Source organism: Mus caroli, unplaced genomic scaffold (assembly GCF_978045245.1).
Source record: "Mus caroli unplaced genomic scaffold, Mus_caroli_1 scaffold_14, whole genome shotgun sequence".
In the NCBI taxonomy this organism is placed as follows: domain Eukaryota; kingdom Metazoa; phylum Chordata; class Mammalia; order Rodentia; family Muridae; genus Mus; species Mus caroli.
The window spans coordinates 9,319,701-9,346,047 of record NW_028227269.1 but is presented as its reverse complement, the minus strand read 5'-3'; the positions used below and the strand labels follow the sequence as shown (position 1 = coordinate 9,346,047).

General features: G+C 39.0%; 1 long non-coding RNA gene across 1 annotated transcript in view; it reads left to right on the top strand.

Annotated features, from left to right (window-relative positions):
• Window positions 1-24,207, top strand: part of LOC147001097 (uncharacterized) — a 36,723-nt gene extending 12,516 nt beyond the window's left edge. Inside the window, exons 3-4 of the long non-coding RNA XR_015045101.1 lie at window positions 21,214-21,264; window positions 24,123-24,207. This is a non-coding gene — a long non-coding RNA (uncharacterized LOC147001097). The remainder of the gene's footprint in view (window positions 1-21,213; window positions 21,265-24,122) is intronic.
• The last annotated feature ends 2,140 nt before the right edge of the window (window positions 24,208-26,347 follow it).

The following is a 26,347-nucleotide window of genomic DNA, read 5'->3' as shown; positions in this document are numbered from 1 at the left end:
AAGATGAACAAAATTGACAAACCCTTGACCCAACTAACCAAAAACAAAAAGAGAACCCAAGCCAATCGAATCTGAAATGAACAAGAAACTTTACAACAGGCACCCTAAGAAAGTCAGAATGTTATTAGAGAATATTTTAAAATTGTTTATTCTATGAAGCTGGAAAGCATAAAATAAACAAATTAATTTCTGGATTCAACAAAAATTCTAAAATTAAGTCAAGAAGTCATCAGCAACCTAAACAGATGCATAACGAACAAGAAGATTAAAATAGTAATAAAATCCTCCCAGGTAAAATGAAGAACAAGACCAGAAATATTCATAACAGAATTCTACAAGTAATCCAGTGATGATCTACAGCCATGCATTCTTTAACTCGAAGGAAGGAAGGAGGGAAAGAATGAAAGAAGGAATGAAAGAAGGAAGGAAGGAAAGAAGGAAGGAAGGAAAGAAAGAAGGTAGGAAGGAAAGAAGGAAGGAAGGAAGAAAAGAAGGAAGGAAGAATGGAAGGAAGGAGAAAGAAAAAGAAAGAAAGAGAGAGAGAGAAAGAAAGAGAGAGGAAGAAAAGCAAAAAGAGAAAAAAACAGATGGCGCACTTCCAATTTTTTTTTTCTATAAAGCAAGTATCACTCTAATACTAAATCAGGTAAAGACAGAACAGAAAGAGAAATGTACAGGCTAACATCCCTGATAGACTCAGAAATATTCAACAAAATACTTGCAAACAGGATATAGATATACACCAAAGATATACACTATATTCAAGTTAATTTTATCTCTGAAATGAAGGGATGCTCCAACATATGCAAGTCAATACCAGTAATAAACCACAGAAAATAATTTAAAGACAAAAGTTTCATGATCATCATAATAGGTACAAACAAACAAACAGGCAGACAGCCATCATGCTTTGACAAAAATCCAGCATTCCTTCATGGTAAAAACTCTTAGAATGTAGAGCTAGAGGGAGCTAACAACCAATCTTAGATGGAGAAAAGCTTGAAACAATACTACTGAAGGCTGGGATGAGACAAGGCCATCCATTATCCCCAGTACATATCAATTTTGTGCTAGAAATAGTGGCTGGAACAATAGGGCAAGAGAAGGAAATTAAATGGGTGCAAATAGAGAAAGAAGTAAAACTATCTCCATTTGCAGATGATATGATGCTACACTTTTTTTTTTGTTTTTTTGTTTTTTTTGTTTTTGTTTTGATTTTTTTTTGGAGATCCAATATATTGCACCTGAAAACTTCTAGAAACAATTAAGTCAGTGAAGAGAATGAGAGTGTTCTTTGCAGGCTATCCATCTGACAGAGGATTAATATTCAGAATATACAAATACTTCAAAAAACAAAGGTTCAAAAAAATCCAAAACACAACAACAAACAACAACAAAACAAAAACAAATAACCCATTCAAACTGAGCCTGGAATGTGAACTGGGAGTTCCCAAATTAAAAAAAAAAAATGGCTAAGAATTATCTAAACAATATTCATCATCCCTAGCAATTAGGGAAATGAAATCAGGATGACTTTTGAGATTTCATCTTACTCCAATCATAGTGGCAGTGGTCAGTGGCACAACAAAAAGCAAATGCTGGAGGGGATGTGGCAAAAAGGTAACCCTTATTCACTGTTGGTGAGATTGCAAACTGGAGCAGCTACTATAGAAATCATTGTGGAGAATTCTATGTTGTTCTTTTTAATTTTTTTTAAAATTGGTTACTTTATTTACATTTCTTTTTTTGTTTTTATTTTATTTTTTATTGCACATTTTCTTAATTTACATTCCAAATGCTATCCCCTTTCCCAGTTTCTCCCACCAGAACCCCCCATTCCATCTCCCCTTCTCCTGCTTCTCTGAGGGTGTTTGTTCCCCCACCCACCTACCCACTCCCACCTCCCTGCCCATGCATTGCCCTACACTGGGGCATCAAGCCTTCATAGGACCAAGGGCCTCTTTTCCCATTGGTGCCCCACAGGCCATCCTCTGCTAAATATGCAGCTGGAGCCATGGGTCCCTCTCTTTGGTTGGTGGTTTAGTCCCTGGAAACTTTGGGGAGTCTGCTTGGTTGATATTGTTTTTCTTCCTATGGGGTTGCAAATCCTTCAGTTCCTTCAATCCTTCCCCTAACTCCTCCATAGGGGTCCCTCATGCTTAATCTGATGGTTGACTTTAAGCATCAGAATCTGTATTGGTCAGGCTCTGGCAGAACCTCTCAGGGGACAGCCACACCAGGCTCCTGTCAGCAAGTGCTTCCAGTCATCAGCAATAGTGTCTGGGTTTGATGTCTGCAGATGGGATGGATCCCTAGGTGGGGCAATCTCTGGATGGCTTTTCCTTCAGTCTCTGCTCCACTCTTTGTTCCTGTATTTCCTTTCAACAGGAACAATTCTGGGTTAATATTTTTCAGATGGTTGTGTGGTCCCATCCCTCAACCTGGGCCTTGCCTAACCACTGGATATGGTCTCTCCCCTTTGTTGGGTATTTCAGTTAATGCCATCCCTGTTGGGTCCTGAGAGCCTCTTGCATTCTTGGCATCTGGGACTTTCTAGTGGCTACCCCCAGCTCCCCATCCCCCATTGCTACAAACCTCTGTTCAATTTCCTGACCCTCTCTGTACTGCTTCCCCTGTTTCGCCCACACCTGATCCTGTCCCCCTTCTTCCCACCCCTCCCTCCCAGATCTCTCCTTCCCTCAACCACCATTGATTATTTGGTTCCATCTTCTATAAACTGAATTCTTAAAAAAAAAAAAAAAAGCTACCCTCTGATCCATATTCACAATAGCAAGAAAATGGAACAAATTCCTACAAGCAATGAATAGATAATGAAAATGTGGTACACATACACTTTGGAGTACTATTCAATTGTAAAGAAAAATGAAACCATGAACTTTGCAGCTAAATGCATGGCTCTAGAAAAGATCATATTGAGCCAGGTAATCCATAACCATAAAGGCATACATCACATGCTAAATTTTGGTGGAGGCTCCTAGTTCCAGATCTTTAGATGTGATTGCACATCTTGAAGTATCTACAGAAAACAGAAATATATAATAGGACCAATGACAGAATTGGAGAGTTGCAGTTCAATAGAGTGGAGTAAGGCACAAGTGATTTTTAATCAGCAAAATGATAAATGGGGCCCTTTAGGGAGAGGAAGCAGGTAATTTAGAAGGAGGGTAAAAGAGCAATATGAATGTATTAAAAAGGCACAAGGTACAGAAAGGCCATTGACTTGTTTGGTTAATTTTATATCCAGCTACTTCATTATCAGGCTTAGGAGTTCTCTGGTGGAATTTTTAGGGTCACTTATATATACTATCATATCATCTGCAAAAAGTGATATTTTGACTTCTTCCTTTCCAATTTGTATCCCCTTGATCTCCTTTTGTTGTCGAATTGCTCTGGCTAGGACTTCAAGTACAATGTTGAATAGGTAGGGAGAAAGTGGGTAGCCTTGTCTAGTCCCTGATTTTAGTGGGATTGCTTCCAGCTTGTGCTGTAAGATCGAGAATGAACAAATGGGACCTCATACAATTGCAAAGCTTCTGCAAGGCAAAGATACCGTCAATAAGACAAAAAGGCCACCAACAGATTGGGAAAGGATCTTTACCTATCCTAAATCAGATAGGGGACTAATATCCAATATATATATAAAGAACTCAAGAAGGTGGACTCCAGAAAATCAAATAACCCCATTACAAATGGGGCTCAAAGCTAAACAAAGAATTCTCACCTGAGGAATACCAAATGGCTGAGAAGCACCTGAAAAAATGTTCAACATCCTTAATCATCAGGGAAATGCAAATCAAAACAACCCTGAGATTCCACCTCACACCAGTCAGAATGGCTAAGATCAAAAATTCAGGTGACAGCAGATGCTGGCGAGGATGTGGAGAAAGAGGAACACTCCTCCATTGTTGGTGGGATTGCAAGCTTGTACAACCACTCTGGAAATCCGTTTGGCGGTTCCTCAGAAAATTGGACATAATACTACCAGAGGATCTAGCAATACCTCTCCCGGGCATATATCTGGAAGATATTCCAACCTGTAAGAAGGACACATGCTCCAGAAGATGTTCTAACTGGTAAGAAGGACACATGCTCCACTATGTTCATAGCAGCCTTATTTATAATGGCCAGAAGTTGGAAAGAACCCAGATGTCCCTCAACAGAGGAATGAATACAGAAAATGTGGTACATTTACACAATGGAGTTCTACTCAGCTATTAAAAAGAATGAATTTATGAAATTCCTAAGCAAATGGATGGACCTGGAGGGCATCATCCTGAGTGAGGTAACCCAATCACAAAAGAACTCACACAATATATTCTCACTGATAAGTGGATATTAGCCCAGAAACTTAGAATACCCAAGATATAAGATACAATATGCTAAACACATGAAACTCAAGAAGAAAGAAGACCAAAGTGTGGACACTTTGCCCCTTCTTAGAATTGGGAACAAGGGGCTGGCGAGATGGCTCAGTGGTTAAGAGCGCTCATTGCTCTTCTGAAGGTCCCGAGTTCAAATCCCAGCAACGACATGGTGGCTCACAACCATCCATAACGAAATCTAATGCCCTCTTCTGGAGTATCTGAGGACAGCTACAGTGTACTTACATATAATAAATAAATAAATCTTAAAAAAAAAAAAAAGAATTGGGAACAAAACATCCATGGAAGGAGTTACAGAGACACAGTTTGGAGCTGAGACGAAAGGATGGACCATCTAGAGATTACTATATCCGGGGATCCATCCCATAATCAGCCTCATCAACCTCCAAACACTGACACCATTGCATACACTAGCAAGATTTTGCTGAAAGGACCCTGATATAGCTGTCTCTTGTGAGGCTATTCTGGGGCCTAGCAAACACAGAAGTGGATGCTACAGTCAGCTATTGGATGGATCACAGAGCCCCCAATGGAGGAGCTAGAGAAAGTAACCAAGGAGCTAAAGGGATCTGCAACTCTATAGATGGAACAACAACATGAACTACCCAGCATTCCCCCAGAGCTCGTGTCTCTAGCTGCATATGTATCAGAAGATGGCGTAGTTGGCCATCAGTGGAAAGAGAGGCCCATTGGTCATGCTACTTTATCTGCCTCAGTACAAGGGAATGCCAGGGCCAAGAAGTGGGAGTGGGTGGTTGGGGGATTGGGTGGGGGAGCTGGTGGGGGACTTTTGAGATAGCATTGGAAATGTAAATGAAATAAATATCTAATTAAAAAAAAGAGAAATAAAGACAGATTGAACATTAAAAAAAGGCACAAGGAATCATAGTACTACTCATAATTCTGGAATAAATATTCATATGTTGTTTTAATGAAATTTTAAAATCTGAGCTAATGGTGCTCCCTCTGCTCAAAGCCCACCTAACAAAAACACTAATACCAGACATGAGAACCCCTTTTAAAGATGTTGACCAGGCTATCCAAGAGACTTTCAAACGTATTGCCTATTGCTGTTGCCCTCAGTTGTTTCCCAGAGGTGAGAGGTTAGTCCCTATTGCAGGAGTCAGTAGGAACTTCAAAACAGGACCCAGAGACCCTTGAGCTTCCTCCCTGAGAACTAGCTTTCATGGTACAAAAGGCACCAGAAAAGCTTCCAAGGGAGGGAAGCAAGCAACAGTCCTCAGTCTGAAACCTATGAACCACAGCAATAGTAGGACATCTCTAAGTGTGCAGTACTAGCATGCAATGGTAGGACATCTCTAAGAGTGCAGTAGTAGCATGCATATCTTGGTGGTAACCAATAGCTATCAAATTGAAATTAGATGCTCTCAACAAGAGAGAAACTATGCCTGGTATCAGAAGCCTAATTAACCAAGCTTAATTAGCCTCACCCCTCATCAAGTAAACTTCTTTTTGCAATAGACAGACCACTACAGAAAACTGCAACCAATAAACTTCAAAGTGGTGGAGCCTAGTCTAAATAGATACATTTAAAATACACTCCCACAACTAAGGCTCAGGGAACACTGAAGAAGAGGAAGTTGAAAGTCTGTATGATTGAGAGGAGCAGAGAGTTTTACATTGTTTAGTAATGTCAGAAGCTTCACTCATAAAGTCTCACCAGTAACTGCCTAAATAGGAGCTGAACAGGGATTACATCAGCACACATGCCAATATGGATGGGAAAATCCCATGAGGCTTCAACCCTAAACAAAGAACTATAGGCAGCTTAGGGTAGTGCATGAAGTGGTCTTTAGGGAAGATCATGCCAATTGATCTTCTTCTGCCAAATTATCAGTCCTGAAAACATATCTACAAATAGCATTATGTAGAATGAGTAGGTTATATTTAGGAAGAAACATATGTGCATGTGTAACAATTAGCTTAAAAAAGAGACCATTAAGTTGAAAGAAAGCAGGGATGGGTATATAAAAAGGTTTCAAGAGAAGAAAGGGAAGGGAGAAATATTAGTACATCATAAACCAAAGGAGGATGTTTGGGAAGAGAAAGGGGGCTAGTGGGATTGCGAAAGAACTAGAAAGAACCCTTGGGGATGAATATGATCAAATGAATTATATACAAGTATGAAACTGTAATGATAAAATACATTATTATGTATAAGCATAAGGTGTACTATAAAGCTATTAGTATATAATTAGTATCCTAATTAAAGCAGCATAGCACCAACTTAAGGTGATAGACCAAATGAATAGAATTGAATTCCTTCAAGTAACCTCATGTCTTTATACCTAATTGATTCTTGACAAAAAGAAACAGAATGATGAATTAGAGAAATGCAATTCTTTAATAAATGGTGTTGGGTAAAATGAATATTCAAATGACTGAAATTGGAATGATCTCTCTCTCTCTTTCTTTCTTATTTCTTTTTTCCTTCCTTCCTTCTTTCTTTCTTAGAAAATAAATAAAAAAGGTTTTTTTTGAGTATATGATTTTATTGCTTACACACACCACAATTCATTATTGACTCATGAAAATATCTTGGCAATACATTTTTAAAGGTATTAATGGTAGATTAATAGCTGAAAACAAAATCCTATTTTAATTAAACATTTATATTTATGCAGTGTCATCCAGATTAACAGACTTGAATTGTATTAAAATTCTTTTCACAATACCACTAATTTTTTGTAGAATGAGTAGTGACTTTTAAAGTATATTTTATTAATTTTATTTTATTTTTAATTTATTTTTCCCACTCTATATTCCATTCCCCACCCCACCCCCATCTACCCTCCAACTGCTCCATATCTCACACCTCCTCCCCACCCCACTCCATCTCCTCAAGGATGCCCCCACCCCCTACCCCACCTGATATCTAAACCCCCTGGGGCCTCCAGTCTCTTGAGGGTTAGGTGCATCATCTTTGAGTGAACACAGACCTGGAAGTCTTCTACTGTATGTGTGTTGTGGGCCTCATATCAGCTGGTATATACTGTCTACTTGGTGGTCCAGTGCTTAAGAGATCTCAGGTGCCCAGATTGAGACTGCTGGTCGTCCTACAGGATCACCCTTCTCCTCAGGTTCTTTCAGCCTTCCCTAATTCAACAACAGAGGTCAGCTACTTCTGTCCATTGGTTGGTTGCACATACTTGCATTTGACTCTTTCAGCTGTTTGTTGGATTTCTTTGGAGGGCAGTCCCTTTTTGTGAGTGCTCCATAGCCTCGGTAATAGGGTCAGGCCTTGGGACTTCCCCTTTAGCTGGATCCCACTTTGGGCCTGTCACTGAACTTTCTTGTCCTCAGGCTTCTCTCCATTTCCATCCTTGTAATTATTTCAGACAGGAACAATTATGGGTCAGAGATCTGACTGTGGGATGGCAACCCCATCCCTCACTTGATGCCCTATCTTCTTGCTGGAGGTGGGCTCCATAAGTTCCCTCTCCCTACTTTTGGGTGTTTAATCTAAGGTCCCTCCTTTTGAGTCTTGGGAGTCTCTCACCTCTCAGGTCTCTGGTCTTCTGGAAGGTCCCCCAAATGCCCTATTTCCTGAGGTTGCCTGTTTCATTCGTTCTCCTGGCCCTCAGGGTTTCAGTCCTTTTCCCTCACCCAATACAAAATCAGACATCATGCACTCACTTATATGAATAGAATGATAGGGGGAGCAATAAAAAACAACTGTTGTAAAATTGTCTTTACATCGACTTTACAATTCATCCTTATATCAGAGACCCAGCCTCTGGCCCTTCTATGGCATGTGGTAGTGATACAGCAGTGTGGAAGAGGAAAGATGCTCAGGTAAGCTGGATTACAATATAAAGCTGATACAAGGAGAATGCCCTGAGAGGGTCTCCTTTGTGCTTACATCTATAATACTCTCTCCATTCTCCCCAATCTCATCCCCTTTCCCTTCCCATCCCTCCCTCCCTCCCCACTGTGATTGGTTTCTTCTTTCGACCTAGTGGGACTGAGGTGTTCTTACTTGGGCACTTCAGCTTGTTGACCTTTTTGAGTTCTGCAAATAGTGTTTTTACTATATGTGACTGTTTGCCACGCACTCTGGTCAAGTCAGCTTGACAGGCCGAGAGGCCTAAAATCTACTCATCAGGCAGAGTTTCACGGAAACTCACCTCCTGGAGTCTGGTGTCCTCTCTAACCCATACATTAATATTCCATTCCCGCGTTAGTCTGGTGTATGGATCCACGTGCTCTCTTTCAGTATTATACTATTATAAGTGCCTTTTAAGATTGAATTCTGACATAGCCAAGCCTTCACCAGTGTTCCAATGTCCTAGAAAGTCCTTGAGCTGACCATGGGCTTAGAATTCAGTAAGAATGTTCCTATTCAGTGACATTCAGAATTGCCTCTGATATTACACTATCACTATAGTGTAATATCTATAGATAGCTGAGTTACACCCATACACACAGATTTACAATGGCCTAAGGGAAAGGTGGACTATACAATAGACTAAAATTGGAACTATGGCAAGGGCACAGAGCCCTTGACCCTGGCTTCTAAGATTAAGTGAATCTTAGGTGGAGCTCGTGTTGATCCCAGTTGTTAACAATGAATTCTATCCCAGGTGGTTCCTGTTAGACCTTCTGTGTTTGCATTCCTCTGTTTTATGTAAGAATCCAGTAACCTCTTTGTACCTTGCTGGTGTGTCACCCAACTTCCTTATTTTCTTCTGTATAAAAAGTTTGATGCTCGATTTGACAAATTACATTCAGATTCCCACAACCTCTGTGGGAAGCCATTCCGGACTCCCTGGCCAGCCGGACAGAAATCCATGCCAGGCAGTAAACAAGCCCATATTTGATGGATGGCTTGCCCTTAATCCCTGATTGGCTGAGCAAGCCTGCCTGGTGAGGTGATGTGACCTGTGGTGATTGGTTGAGGCGTGGTTGTGGCTTGAGTGGATAAAAATGCTTGTACTCACGAGGCGCGTGGGATTTGAAGAGAGAAGCTGCCTGAGTAAACTGTTTTAAGAAGAACCGGTGGTTGCGTTTTCCTTGCTGGCTGAGTTGGACACAACAAGTGGTGCCGAAGAAATCCGGGAACTGACTCTCCCACTGAAGAGGTTCAAAACTTTCTGCAGTTAGGGTCTGTCAACAGGATAAGTACAGTAAGTAACTCACCATCCCAGGGTTGGAATTAGGCTCTCAGTAAAGAGACAGTTAAGCTCTCAGTAAAGAGACAATTAGGCTCTCGGTAAGAGACAATAAGGCTCTCTGACTCTGGAGATGAGAAAGTGAAAGTAAAAGTAAGAGGGTAGTGAAAGTAAGAGGGTAATAGGGACAGTCTATGGATTACTTTCTTTTTCTAGCCATTTGTATAATTTTTCTTACTGCCTTTTGGTTTAAGGACTGGCCAAAAGGATGGCCTATTCAGGAGTCAGAACAAATATTACAAGGCCTGGGCTATGCAAAGAGCCTAGACATAAGTGCCAGGATGCTCCCTTGGAAAGATAAGGAAGGACATGATGGAATGTTTCAACCATATGTGCTTGAGCTGCCCATTACCTTATGGGGTAGGGATTTGTTGAAGAATCTACAATTAAGACTTACTAATGAATATTCTGATGCCTCCCAGAAGATGATGAAAGACATGGGATGGCACCCATCCTTCGGGTTGGGAAAAGGGTTGCAAGGAAGGAAGTCCCCGATTCTCTCAATTAAAAGAAAGCCTTGGGAAGGAATGGGTTTTTCCTAGGGGCCGCTAGGGGATGCATTCCCATAACCTGGAAAACTGAGGAGCCGGTGTGGGTGCCTCAGTGGCCATTATCCTCAGAAAAATTACAAGCTGCTAAGGAATTAGTTGAAGAACAATATTTTCAGAAATTGTTAGGCGATATCAATTGGATTCGGCCCTATTTGAAGATCCCAAATGTTAAATTAAAACCTCTGTTTCAAATTTTAGAAGGAGACTCAGAGTTAAGTTCCAAAAGGGAATTAACACTGGGGCTAGAAAGGCCCTTACCCTAGTGGAAGAAGAATTGATTAAAGCCCAGCTTCAGCGTTGTAGAGAAGGGTTATCCATCATTTTGATAATATTATCTACTGAGATGCAACCCACAGGATTATTGTTGCAAGAAGGCCCATTGTTATGGATCCATTCCAAAATATCCACTGGGAGGACATTAGATCATTACCCTACAACAGTGGCTTCTTTAGCCTTGTTGGGAATTCAGCATTGTTTACAATTTTTTGGTATAAAACCCAGCTCTATTGTAATCCCTTATGATGGGTATCAGAAAAAGTTCCTAACAGCAAATATTGATGAGTGGGCTATTTTAGCCTGTATTAATGAGGGCCCATTAATCATTATCCCAAACATACGTTAATGACCTTTTTTAAGGAACATCCAGTCATTTTTCCTCAAGTGGTGAGGAAAACACCCATTAAGAATGCAGTTAACGTGTTTACTGATGGATCAAAAACCGGATGTGGAGTATATATGGTAGAGGGGAAAGATCCTGTGGTCAGGCAGTATTATCCCTGTACTCCGCAGATGGTGGAATTACAAATAGTTATTGAGGTTATTAAAGATTGTGATTTTCCTTTTAATCTAATTTCAGATTCACAATATGTAGTTAATTTAGTTTTATCCCTTGAAGAGGCTGGCCTGGCCAAATAAAAGCTCGTAGTACCATCCAAGCCTTGGCCTTACAATTGCAGAAGTTGCTGTGGGAAAGACGCCAACCACTACATATTAGACATGTCCGTGCCCATAGTGGGCTTCCAGGACCCTTAAGTAGGGAAAATGATATTGTGGATAATTGTACTCATATGGAGTTCATATTTTTGGCATCCCCTATGGAGTTAGCCTCACAATTTCATTCTAAATTTCATGTTAATGCTAAAACTCTGCAGAGAAAATTTGGAATCTCTAGAGCACAAGCTCGGGATATAGTCATTACCTGTGGACGTTGCCTTGAGTTTCAACACCCACCTTCTTATGGAGTGAATCCTAGAGGATTGCTCCCTCTACAGGTATGGCAGATGGATGTGACACATTTTTCAGAATTTGGCAAATTGAAATACGTTCATGTATTCATTGACACATGTTCAGGAATAGTTTATGCATCTCCCATGGCAGGGGAAAAGGCCTCCCACATTATACAGCATTGTTTGGAGGCCTGGGCCGCTTGGGGTAAACCCCAACAACTTAAAACAGATAATGGCCCTGCATATACTGCCAAAACCCTGGTGTCTTTTTGTCAACAGATGGAAGTACAAGTTAAACACGGCCTGCCATATAATCCTCAAGGCCAAGGAATCATTGAACAAGCACATAGAACCTTAAAAGAATTATTAATAAAACAAAAAGGGGGAATAGGCTATGGCCATACCCCAAAGATAAGACTCTCCTTAGCTCTTTTTACCTTAAATCTTTTGCAATTGCATAAGGAAGGTCGCTCTGCTGCTGAACGACATGCTAATACCAGCCCCAGTAAACTGGGGTATGCTAAATGGAAGGATGTGCTTACAGGATAATGGAATGGTCCAGATCCCGTGTTGGTTGGGGGAGAGGGTCTGTTTGCATGTTTCTACAGAATCACGCAGAGTCAGTGTGGGTTCCTGAGCAGCTAGTGTGATGCTGTCAAAATGAAGAAGCTGATCTTGCTGGTGATGAGCATGTGTCTGTCCCTGATGGGTGCAGAACCCAGATGGGGGATATTGTCAGTGTTTAAATTGGACTGCAAATTTTGATGGCAAGATGAATGAGCTTCGCTCGGCAATTGTCACTGTGAATTCTACCCGAGTGGATTCTGGCTTAGCATGGGCTGGGATAGATGCCCTCGCTGTGGCCCTTGTTTTGGCATGCATGGTGTGTGTGTGTGGTGTATGTGTCAGTTGCGGAATGCCCAGGTCCGCACTGCCACCATGGTGGTGCAAGCTTTTGCCACAGTGGAAGCAGGGCAGTCAACTCTTGGCTTGTTGCCATGAACAATGAACAATGAAGCCATTGCTCCACAGGGTTGTAAGGCTAAGCACTACACAGAGGTTAGTCTGGAAGCTGTTTGACCATCTCTGGGAGGTATGTCTGATTGCATGAGGGTTGAGTGTCCTAGTGTCCTTCCCCCAGGAAAAACGGCATGGGAGCAGGTCAGGGTTGCTCTGGGTAAAAACCTGTGAGCCTAAGAGTCAATCCTGTACATGGCCCCTATTTCTGCACACTGGGGATCAGACCTCTATCTTCACCCATGGAGCTTGCTTCAAAAGAATATAAAAGGGGGGAATTGTGGGAAGCCATTCCAGACTCCCTGGCCAGCCGGACAGAAATCTATGCCAGGTTGTAAACAAGCCTATATTTGGTGGATGGCTCGCCCTTAATCCCTGATTGGCTGAGCAAGCCTGCCTGGTGAGGTGATGTGACCTGTGGTGATTGGTTGAGGCATGGTTGTGGTTTGAGTGGATAAAAACGCTTGTACTCCCTAGGCGCGTGGGATTTGAAGAGAGAAGCTGCCTGAGTAAACTGTTTTAAGAAGAACCGGTGGTTGCATTTTCCTTGCTGGTCGAGTTGGACACAACAAACCTCTCCTGTGTGCATCTGTCTGTCATCTCATCCAACGCTTTGCCCACCTGCGACTAGAGACCAGTTCCATGCAGACAAAGTGGCCCAGAAGGTCTGCAGCAACTGTTAACTCTACGAAGTCTCAGGTGCTGAAATATATGAATCTGTTGAAACAATGCCATGTTGCTCCCTCAGATTGTTTAACATTTTGGATATCTATGGCCTCTTGTACAGTCTGTAATCTGTTGGATATGTGATATTGGCAGATTACATTTGCTACTCCATAGTTATGCAGTCATTTTTAAAATAAGAAAAGCACAAACAGAAAACATTTAATGTGATGATTAGAAATCCTCTGTAATACAAATCTGAGCAAAAAATTCACATTTTTGAGAATTTATTTTCTTTCCTCTTTAAAATATTACAACAGTTGGTTTTTATTGCTCCACCTATCATTACTATTCATATAAGTGAGTGCTCTCTGTGTCATTCATTTTCAGGGACCCTCACATTGATGTGCATGGCATGAAGTGGAATGCTCTGTGGTGGCATATGGTGGGTAGTCAACCTCAATGTAGACCAGTTACTGATGCAACAAGTGCAGATGTAAATGCAGAATGTAACCACAGGATAATACCTCTCAGGTCGCATTCAGAATGGCAGAGTTCTTCATCCCCATCAATTGCATATCAACTACTATAAACTGCTAAGTCTTAAAATAGCTTAGACATTCTCAAGATGTGCATGGCCATGTATGCCATTAATCTCTATCCTTTATCTTCCAATGCTTCATTTATCCTTAGTAAATGACTTGCATATTATTACAAAAGCTCAGAACCAGACAGGAAAACCACAGGTCTCCTTCACAAAGTCTCAGCTGATGAACAGTGAGTGTTCCTTAGCTATAGGAGGCTCCAAATGTGTCTGTGTGGGGAAAGAGTTTTAAGACATAGGCAACAGGAAAAAATTTTGGATGACTTGGTCTCAAAAACATAAGTAAGAGAAGTAAATAAAAATAAGTAGAAAAATCTAACCATGAAACGTTTTCTGTGCAGCAATGTATGGACAGACTGAAAAGACACTGGGCAGGATGGGAGAATGTGACTGTAGGGTTTGATGAAAAACTGATAGCCAGAGTGTGTCAGGAATTAAAAAGTTCAATACTACAAAAAGAATGCAAACAAAATATCCCAGTTTAGAAGCTAGAAAATTATATAAATAGACACATCTGAAAATAACTCAAATGGTGAGCACATTAATGGGGTGGGGGAAAGCCATAATCAAAACCACAATGAGACAATCAAAACCACAATAAGATTGCCCAGTATGATTAAGACACTACAGAAGAGTCTACAGCTGCTGTTATTTCCAACATCTTAATGCTTTTCATACATTTCTGATACCTCTCCCATTTAACTGCTAGCCAGGACCAACCATGATTAGCTTCCAAAAACAGACAAGATAGGGTGTGTTCAAGATATTCTGGCTGTAGACATTTCTGATACTTCTATTTCCAACCAACCACAAAGCTTAGAGCCATAATATTTCATGCAGGTTATTAATTAATCCTGTTATTAAACAGCCCATTTATTTCTTTCCTGAGTGATAGAGTTAGGAGTAAGAGCTTGGTCACCTGTGCCAAATGATGACTGGTGCAGAGGCTCTGATAACTTTGTAAGGCAATTTCACTAACCAGAGGTAGATCTGAGTGACAGTCCCTGGTTTGACAGGAATTGTAATTGAGATCCGAGAAAAAATATGGACACATCATCTTGTCAAGCTATTATTTATAGACTTTACAATTCATCCTTATATCAGAGACCCAGCCTCTGGTCCTTCTGTGGCATGTGGTAGTGATACAGCAGTGTGGAAGAGGAAAGATGCTCAGGGAAGCTGGATTACAATATTTAGCTGATACACGGAGAATGCCCAGAGAGGGTCTCCTTTGTGCTTACATCTATAATACTCATATAAACTGATTTTCTTTTAAAGTCATGAAAATAGATAAGCCCTGTATCTTCTCTAACAGAACTAGGATTGTTAACCTACATAGGGAGGAATAAATTTTTATCAGGATATCACTGACCTGACACCATTTGACATGTGTTTGCAGTAACATAATATCCCAGTATCTCCTAAGTATGTCAGTTCCTACTGAATCTCTCTCATCTGCTTCTATTTCCTGGCACATCCTTTCCCAATATTGTTGACGAATCTAATTCATATGAATGAAATTCCAAGAGCTTGAAATTTAACTTAGAGTCAGATCCTGCATCAAGGTTGTCAGTTTTGGATGAAAACACTTGCAAAGCACACTAGACTAGTAGCTCAGGCTTACATCCTCACTGCACTGTGCAGGGGTGAACGAAAGGGGATGGACTCTCCAGGGTCACTCAGCACACATTTCTTAACTTTATTTATTCTCTTGTTTATCAACATTAACTCACTTTTCTTAGATATATAGCCATATGCCCATGCCTTTTCTTTTTTACTTAAATTATTTTGAATATGAATTTAAATATTATTGAACATTATTTTAAGTCTATGGTAACTACACTAAGGGGATAGCTCCCTTCACCAAGGGATGGGAAGGCCCTTCCTTTTGTATTAAAGAAACTTTGGCATACATATCCTTTTGACAGACCTCTGTTTATCTCTGTCCTCTGGCATTTTTATTTATCTGTGTATGACTCAAAAATGCTCATACCTTTATGTAAAAAAGTGCCATATAGTAATGGAGAACCAAAAAAGATACTATCTCCTGTTGGATCTGGAAAGAGGAGTAATTTTTACTGGAATTTATTTCTCTTTGTATTGTGATGTTTAATCCAGTTATAGAGATGGGAGACAAGAGATTGTGGTTTTTTTTGGCGGGAGGGAATTCATTTTCTTCAAGTTTTTATGAGGAATAAGCATTTTGTTAATGAGACGGAAAAGTGAGCAGAAGGGCCTGGCAGAGGCTGAGTCATTCTGTAAGGCCAGAGAATTTATTGCAGTATTCAAGACTCTGGTGAAGGTCAATAAGCTGAGGAAAGCTCCTTGGACTTTGAAGGGTTCCCTGCCTTTAGGGACACTTTCAAGTTACCTTCCACAATTTGGGGGAGCTTATTAGCATGAGATGGCGCTGACAGAGAAGGGCATGCTGGGAAATATATAGATTGAAGGTAGCTTCCATTAAGCTCAATGTCTAAACTATGCCCATTACAAAATTCTATTTGTACTGAGTCTCTGTCCACAACTTAGCCTGTTTTTGACCTATTTTTATTATTAATCATATAAAGTACTTTAGGGAATTACTGTACCTGGTTCAAGTTAGATGTATAACTGTCTTGTTAAACCATTAATAGATCCTCAAGTCCAGTTTATGAATCTAATATAGAGCTGGGTGTGGTGAGTCATGCCAGCAATCTTGGCACTCAGCAGTCTGAGACAGGAGAATTAATAGGAGTTCAAGTCCAATCTTGGCTGCATAGTGAAGCCTCTTCAAAATAAAAATGTAGCAAAGTCCTTCACCACCCTTTCATCTTATTACATTTTCATCTGCCTTTCCTCTTAGGCTCACTCAAACTCAATTGCTCATTATAGTCTGTAAAGCAATATTTATCCTGTTTCTGCTTTTACTGCTTATGTTTTTCCCTCTCACAACCTTTCCTTGAGCTTCTCTGTGGTATAGGAATCACCATCAACTGCCATTTATTTATTTATTTATTTATTTATTTATTTATTTATTTCAGACACGTTTGTCATTTTAATACCTTTCCCAATTAATTCCTATCAGCCCATGGAGCTCTCTATACATGACTGAATGCTTCTTTTGGATGGAGTATTCAGTTTGCATAGCACATACCATCTCTCGGCTGACACTTGTATTAACTACATACTGACTTGGTAACTGGGGCGGATACAGATTTCTGAGTTCAAGGCCAGTGTGGTCTACAGAGTGAGTTCCAGGACAGCCAGGGCTATACAGAGAAATTCTACCTTGAAAAACCAAAAAATAAAAAAATTAAAAAAAAGAATGCTTGTCAACTGCCTTTTAATATTTAAATCTCCATTCAAAGTAGTTTTCAGTAACCTTGCTTGACTCTGTTAACTTGCAAGATAAGATGGCTTCCAACTTTCTGCTCTTGAAACCTGTGTTCAGTTGGTGAAACTGCTTGGGAGGAAATAGATGTGGCCTTATTGAAGGAGTTATGTCACTGGGAGTGGGATTTTAGGTTTCAAAAGAATTTTGTCATTCCCAGTTAGCTATCTCTGCTTTCTAGTTGTGAGCAAGTTATGAGCTCTCAGATGTTCATGTCACCATGCCTTTGCTCCATCTTCATAGACTCCAATCCTCTGAAACTATAAGCCCAAATTAAACACTTTCTTTTGTAAGTTGCTTTTTTGTCTTTTCACAGCAATAGAAAAACAACTAAAATACTCATCTCAAACAGTGGTGAGGGGATACTTACAGGAGTGTGTGAAACTTTCCTGTGGCTATACCACCAAAAAAATTGGACCTAACTTTTAATTTTCAGCAAAAGATAAGAGAGAAATATTCAAGAAAACAACGTATCAATATATACTCAGACATGGCATAAATTGTTTTGTGATATGAAGATAGGAAGATTACATATTTTTAATGGTGCTATGACTTTTTTCTTCTGGACAGATGACTGGAGGATAATTTTATTTGTGGTGTCAATGGGTGTATCTTAAAGTTGGATTCCATATAAGTATTATAGCAGGGAACAAAATGGATAGCTTAAAATTCTCAAACATCTAATAGAACTATCATAACAAATTTCAAAAGAAAGAGTAAACAAGCTTAAAAAGTAAATGTTTGGTTTAGTATGATGGTTCTGCGTGTAATATACTTTCTACCAAACCTGATGATTTGAGCTCAATTCCCTGAGTCTCATGTAGTAGAAAGAAAGAACTGACTCTAGCAAGTTCTCCTCCAATTTTCATACCTGTACTGTACTATACTGTGTGGTGGTGGTGGTAGTACGTATGTGTGTGTGTGTGTGTGTAGTAACTATAAAAAAAACCAGCACTATGTTTCCTTAAACATAACTAATTATTCCTTGCCCAATTGTCTCATGGAAGGTAGGGAGAATCTTGCTTGATCCTGGATGATTGGCAGTGTGAGACTTTTTTTTAGTTCCTTCAGGGTTCATGTAATTTTAGGTGGAAGAAAAACTATCTTATCCCATTAGTGAATGCCAATATATACATTAAGGCTTTTGTGACTCCTATCAATATTAGTCATGCCACTAAAGTCTACTCTTAAGCTATTGTTTGTCCAACAGAAATGGAGCTTTTCTCTCCAAACCTACACAAAGTCAAGTTAACTCATGGAACTTCCATATTGTTAGACATCTAGAGTAAGTAATCCAACCCTGTATTATTGATATTAGAATTGTGTCCTCAAATACTGGCCCAACAACATTTCTGAGTCTCCCTTTCTCATCTCTACCTGGCCCACATATCTGAGCGAAACAGTTTGTCCACTGAATATGGCTGTGCAAAGAAATGTAACTTTCTTTTGACTGACTCCTGGTTGATGATCACAATGAAAGTGTTGAAAAGATTTAAATTTACATATCTATATACATCTGTAGAAATCTGTGTAGACATATAAATATTCATGTACTCACACTGCTCCCACATATATATTTGAAAGTTCTTGAATACTGTTGGTCATGTTGAAACTTTCTTCAGTTGGTGTGGTTGATTGTGCAGTAACCAGAAGATATAGCAATCAGGAAAAGAAAAACCAGATAAGATAGTTAGGCTATTTATGAGAAACAAGATTTATTAAAGCCTGGATTGTTTTTTTAGTTGATTTTTAATTTTTTATTTATTTCTATTTCATGAACTTGGTATCTTGCCTCCAGATACATCTGTCTGTGAGTGTCAGATCGCCTAGAACTAGTTATTAGACAGTTGTGAGCTGCCATGTGGGCACTGGAAATTGAATCCAGGTCCTCTGGAAGAACATTCAGTGTTCTTAACCACTGAGACATCTTTCTAGCCCCAAGCCTTGTTTCATTTACTCCTGACTCTTCTAAACAAAATTTCTGATTATGAGCAAGGAATGGATGTGCACATATCTTACAGATACAGCTACTAGAACGAGGCATGGCAATTTTGTGGGAATCGAGAAACACCAACAGCCTTCATTGGTTGTGAGGGAATCCCTCACACTTTTAGAGATGAAGAAGGGAGCCACATTAATAACGTTTCCGTCCTTCAGAATTATTACTAGAGTTCCTTTTAAGTGTTTATGTCTCAAATTGTTGTAAGAGCCTTAACTTTCACTAGCTGCTAGACTTGGCATTCCTGCCAGATGTGGTCTAAGGAGTCTACTGAAAAACTCAGCTGAAATTGTAATAGAGGCTCAGTGCTCTGGCACATTCCACTCCAGTTCCACCAGCATTTCTCTTTGCCTTTTCTGCCTCATTGTCAGTTAATCCATGGATAGTTATTCAAGACAGACTGGGCCCACAGCTGTCCTCAAGATCACCTCAGCAAGAAATGCTTCTTTCTATTAAACTTAGAACCTAACTCCAGCCAGCTGCAAAGCTCAGCAGGAGGTCACATCAAGCTACACTCTAGATATAGAAGACCTCTAACATTTTTCTATGGTGATACCAGGCCCACCCTTGAAATGGTGAGGTGGTACTTCAGGACTGGAAGTCAGGAAATGCTAAAACATAAAATAATAGATTTTTAGAGATCAAGACTAACATAAATCATCAATAATGCATTCAAACCTTATGTAATTTTAGAGATCTCTAATTACTTGAATAGAACTCGTCAGTAAATAACCAATTCATACTTGCATATGATGCAAAATGGGTATATTTTCTTGCAGTGGAAATGACCCACTAGAACACTTGATATGAAATTTGTCCTTGTCTTTAGGTGAATTATATAGAAGAGAAATTTTGAGCTAGATTTCTACCTTGCATATTCAAGCAGACTGTTATTAATACAGTCTTCATTGATACCCAGATCAAGAAGAAATACCAATATGGAAAGCAAAACTTAAAAAATAGACTACAATAGTCTAAATTCTAGACTCAGGAAAGAGGATGAAGAAATTAGGTTAATTGACTTTGTCTTGATGATTGAAGTATTCATAGTAGTCTTTGTTGAATGTTGTATGAGGTAAGTTGGTTATAGCACCTATCAGCTAGATTATTTGGGGTGACTAGTGGTGAATGAAGTCAGGCACAAATCAAGGTACTTAAAATGGAGAGAGGAAGACCTTGTTGAAACATAATTCTCTATGGGTCCTCTGCTTTTTGGCTTATCTTTTAAATGATGATACTGGTAATGTTTGTTTTAAACCACATTTTCCATCTTGTTTGTAAATCAAGTATATCTCATAGTGGATCAAATGTCAATTAAGTTTATGTAGAAATTATTTGAAGGGGTGGGCATTTCCTAGGCTCAAAATGTACATAATGCAACAGTACCAAACGTAAACAAACACCACCAGGAGATTTCAAAAGAAATCTATGAAGTCAAAAGAAAGTAATGGCATCCTGTATTCTGGAACTTCCTGAGTTAAACGCTGTATTTTGTATCTGACCCAGTGGTCTCATGGCTTCTATATCATTCCAAAACTGTAACAAGATAGCCTGACAACTTTTAAGTGTGAAATTTTTAGCTCTTTATACTTATTTTAAAGATTAATAATCTTTTAATATCCACAGTTTTTGATGGAAAAAATAGTTTAGAAAACATGTTTGAAAACTTTGCCTTACTAATAAAATTGAAATATTTCAGACCCAAGATTTGAAAGGGGAAAGAAATAGTATGGGACACATTTTTCTTTGTGACAGTTTATGTTTTATCTTTAATTCAACACCCTAAGAGAAAAACTAAAACACAATTAAGATTAATTCTCTTCAATCTGGTAGAACATTCCTCCTCTTCCTTTTCCTTCCCCTCCTCTTTTTTCTTATATGAGAATTTTCCTCATTCATGCAAATCACTGATTATGTTGGTTTTGATGGTGGCTGGGGTTATGGAACTGCTTTGGCTATAGATTTAGGAATCTGATTTGGGCAAAGCTGCTATGTAACCCTTGGGTCTCAGGGCTAACAAGAATAGAGCCTGCATCAGTTAAAATCCAGTCTTTGAAATTTCCCTTACATCTCTCTCAAGACTGCTTTTCTCTCGATTAATAGTTTCTTTCTTTAGGAAAATGTTTTGGAGTTAATTTTGTATCCCCTTTTGCCTTTCATGAAGTAAGTTTGTCCATATCACATGCAGGTATGACAGTAGACAAGAAGGAAAGTTTCAAGTCAAATAATTTACATCCAGGTAAGTAAGCAATGTGCTATAGTGAATAAACATAGTAAATGTTCCTAAATGAATGCAATGGAATTTTATGCAATGTTGATGATATTGTCAAAGAATCTTGCCAGTATGGCAAATCAGGTCACAGAGGATGAGAAGTGTTTGGTCTATTATATGTGAAAAGAAATCCAAAGAATAGAACATGTTTCTGCAGACTTCCGATGATTCTGTCTCAGAATACCATCATCCTTACTTAGTAACATTCTTGGCCTTCAGTGCTGGCAACTGAGAACATAGATCCAGCATTCTTACTGATTTATTAATATGTCTTCAAATGAAACATCCTTCCAGTGGGGCAGGATCCTCTGGGGATCCAAGGAAACAAGACCATCCAGATACCTTCTAGAACAGTGGTTCTCAACCTATAATTTGTAATCCTTTTGGAGTTACATATCAGATATTTAAATTCCATTCAGAACAGCAGGAAAATTACAGTTATGAAGTAGCAACAAAATAATTTTATCATTGGGGGGGGTCACCACACATTAGGAATTGTGTTAAAGAGTTGCAACAGTAGGAAGGTTGAGAACCAGTGGCCTGAGGTGTTCCAGATATTAAAAGGCATGTTGCTTTGGGCATTACCTCTGCAAAATGTATTAATTACTATCCACCTATGTTTACTTATTATGATAGGATGGAGCTGCTACATAGTCCCATTTTTTTATTACCATTTTGTGGCTGTTGTTGATGTTGCCATTACTGAGGATGTTCAGGAGTATGTGTCTAAGCGCAGGGGTACACAGGTATGCCCGTTTATTGGAAAGACTCTGTAAAGTTTGAACTAATGTTGGCCTGTTTTGTAGCTAAGAACAATCATAATGCCTTTAATCCCAGCACTTGGGAGGCAGAGGCAGGCGGATTTCTGAGTTCGAGGCCAGCCTGGTTTACAAAGTGAGTTCCAGGACAGCCAGGGCTATACAGAGAAGCCCTGTCTCGAACTCTCACCCCCACCCCCCAAAAAAGAGGCACACGTTTGTATGTGTTTTACATACAGTGCATTTACTTACATCAATATGTTGACTTTCTGTAATGAAAGATGAGAAAAATCAATACAGTTTCACATTTCCTTAACTTCATTGTTAGGAACATTAATGTCTGACTCAGTATTAGTCTCCGTGTACATTTCTTCCTTCAGAGGAGTGACATAAAAATTCTGATCTCTTCTGTATGTTGATTTAAAAGTTTGATGGCTTCAGTGGGTCATTTTCAATGTTCTGAGTCTGTATGAGGTTTCTGGCAACACAGTATGTTCTTTCCAGGTTATGCACAGATTTTCTATACTATAGACAAATGTTCTTTCATTATATATTTAAATTTATTTTTGCTTCATTTATTCTATTTTCTATGTTAAAAAAAACAGTCAATTCAGAGTTTGCAATCTTTTATCTTCATGGCATAGATATTATTTTTCCTCTAATAATTGTGATCTCCTTGTGGTTTTCTAACCAGTTCTGTATATTTATTCTCCTTAAGTCAAGCTTTTTCTATTTTGTTCTGTATCTGTTTGATTTATCTTCCTTTGATGCTTTCTTCCTCCCTGTTGATTTTTTATATTAATTTTATTTTGTTCTCTTATGTATAAATTGGAACTGAACCATTTTCTTGAAAATTTAAATTCAGGAGCTAGAGAAATGATTTAATAGATTGGAGTTGTGACTTACTGAACCAACAGAAAATGTTGGAAGAGGAATTCAAGAGATGGTTAAGAGCTTATAGCTTTCCGGGAAGACCTAAGTTCAGTTTCCAGAACCCATGTTGGGCAGTTCACAGTCACCCTGTAACTCTGGTTCCAGTAGATCCAACACTCTCTTCTGGCCTCTAAGAGTGCTTGCTCTCATGTGTACATACCCACACATACTCCTATTCAATACCTTTAAATAAAATATAAAAATTTATCAAAAATATTGAATAAGGTATATAATTATAGCATGCCTGTGGTGAGATGGAAAGTGGAGACAGGAGACTTCCTGGAAGCTCATGGGCCAGCTATCCCGGTACGCACAGCATTGCCTAAGAGATCCCACCTCAAACAAGATGAAAGAAAAGGACCAGAACTCAAGGTGTTCTCTAATTCTCCACATACACACCCTCACATTTCACACTCACACACACATCATACATAATAACACATGGAATAAATATCTTCTGCATGCATTAGAATTTTGATCTTTTTAACAAGGCACAAGTGGTGATTATAATTTGAATTAAAGGGAGACAGGATGTGTTGTTATCAATATAGGAAAGTCTGCATTCTTGCCTTGTTTCTGATACTAAGGGAAATATTTATCATGTTTTGTTACTTAAAATGCTGCATATTATCTTTTAAAATTACATAAGCCCTAACAAACTGTGGAATGTTTCTATGCTTATCTTATTGAGTTTTTGTTGTTGTTGTTGTTATTGTTGTTGTTGGTCTGTTTTAACCAGTAGTTAGTTGGGTTTGTTAAAGTCTACAAACTGAATCCAATGAAAAATCATTGTTTTCTCTTTCAATATGTTCACGTAATACAAGATAGATATAGATTTTTACCTATTAATTAAATTCTAAGAGAAATTCAGCTTGGTGTACTTTTTAAAAATTTTTTTTTATTTTTATTTTTTTATTACGTATTTTCCTCAATTACATTTCCAATGCTATCCCAAAAGGCCCCCATACCCCCCTTCCACTTCCCTACCCACCCATTCCCATTGGTGTACTTTTATATCTGACTTTTAAATATTTGGTTCTGAGTTTTCATGTATAGATAATCAGTCATTGTAATTTTCTTTTTATTTCTGGTCATCATCAGGTTTGAAACCATTTTCTTCCCTATACTTTCTAGATCAGCGATTTTGCCCCAGAGGATATTTGGAAGTGTGCAGATGCCTTTCAGAATCCTCACAATTCAAGCACAGATGATACTGCACCTAGTAAGCAAAATCATGGATATGAAATGTTTATAAAATATGTAGATATGCATTGTCCGAAGTCACGAGGAGTAAGATCAGAATGCCCAGATACTTAAAGCTGGGTAAAATTTGCCTGTAAAATAGCCTAGTGTTGGTTATATCAGCTTATGAAATAATTATATATTTCTAATTGTTCACTGTCCATGGGCATATATGGAGGTGGTCATAATATACACTTAATATTGCTGTTGGGTGCTTTCCATGTGTCTGCTCACCTGTTCACTCATCATATAATATGCTTTTCATGTATCATATGTACACATAGGGCTCTAAAGTAATAAGAAGATGCATGCTTGATGCAAGCTCACTTCTCCATGATTGCTAATGTGCAGATATATAATATTACCTGAAGCAGAAACTAAAACTATCAAAGGGAAACATAAATATGAGAGAGGGAGAGAGAGAGAGAGAGAGAGAGAGAGAGAGAGAGAGAGAGAGAGAGAGAGAGAGAGGAGAAGAGAGAAGAGAGAGAGACAGAGAGAAGAGAGAAGAGAGAAGAGAGAAGAGGAGAGAGAGAGAGAGAGAGAGAGAGAGAGAGAGAGAGAGAGAGAGAGAGAGAGAGAAAGAGAGAGAGAGAGATGAATGGAAATGGGAGAGCAAGAGAGATAAAGTGAGATAAAGAACAGGAGGTTGAGTTTTCACAACCTGGTTAGGACATTAAATGAGACACCTGATAAAGCATATTATATAAGTAGCTCCAGGATATAGACCCTTTTAGAAACTGGTGAGTCATTTGGAGATGGTGTAAGAAAGAGACCTCAGGCAATCACACTGTAAAGAGAAATGAAGCTTAATGGGGAGGAGCCTCGAATCACAAGCTAAACATTTAGATTTCATTCCATGGACAATGCAACAGAGAATCCCTGAGGGGATCTGTATAGTGGAACATATGAGCTGTGCCTGTAAAACCTGTTCCGGAAGCCCCTGTGATTTGTGCAGGGATAGATCGGGCATCCCCTCTTCCTACCACACTGTGCTTTAGCCTTGGGTTTCAAACCTGGAGTAAGGCTTAGATTCTAATCTACTGCTTTAGTGACAGTTTGTGTTTAATGATTACAATTTGCTCATGCCCATCTGATACTCTCCTAATCTCTCGCCTGCAACTGAAATTGATGTTTGATCCTGTTTCGCAACGCATTCTACATGCCAGTGGGGTTGCCTGCTGTTGCCCAGTCCATGTGGACAGACTAGAAATTGGATTTTACTACCGTAAATCTGGGCAGACAGCTGCTGACCCCCAGGGGATAGCACAGCCTGCCACTATTCCTGTTCCCTAGAATTTTTAGCACAATCAAGACAAGGTTTTTGGGTTTTTGTTCTGGGTGAGCTCAGCTAGGCCTGAAATTCAGCAGTGTTCTTGGATGAATCTGATCAGCATGACCAAACTCACACAAGATGGAGAGATCAAAAGAGAATGCATAATTTTATCAATAATTCTAAGCAGAGTAAAATAGATAAATTCTTTCAAGGTTACTTCAATTAAACAGCTTCTCTTCCCTGCCTTTATCAGAAGGATGACTCACCAGCAATCATGCATATCAGTTTGTCTACCAGGGAGGAAGAAATGACAGATACAGTGAGAAACTGCAAAATCCATTTCCTTTTGATAAACCCACAGCGTTTTAACCAACCCAGCTTATGTAAGAACACATTGAAAAGCATGAGCTTTCTTGTTTCCAAAGAGAAGGGAGATGAACTACCTAGCATTCGTATGGCAGTCCACAGGAGCATATGTACACACACAGGTGTGTGTTCAATATGCACATATATACGTATGCAATCTACATAATTCTATTTCAAAATAGTGCAATTAAAAACTCATATGCATAATTTTGAATTCACCTATATCCATAAAAATAGATTAATTAAAATTGTGTAACCACAGTAACTCTAAAGACATTAATAATCAGATTGGTATAATAAGATTTGTTAATATCACGTGAAGAAGAATTTGAAGCAATTCCTTGAGTTAATTTTGGCTAATGAAGTCATATGTTAGAGAGTATGTGGAATTACTATGATACTGTTTTATTCTTACAATTCATTCTGCCAATATGAAATGAGGGACTCATAAAAATGGTGAAGAAAAAGAAGGTGC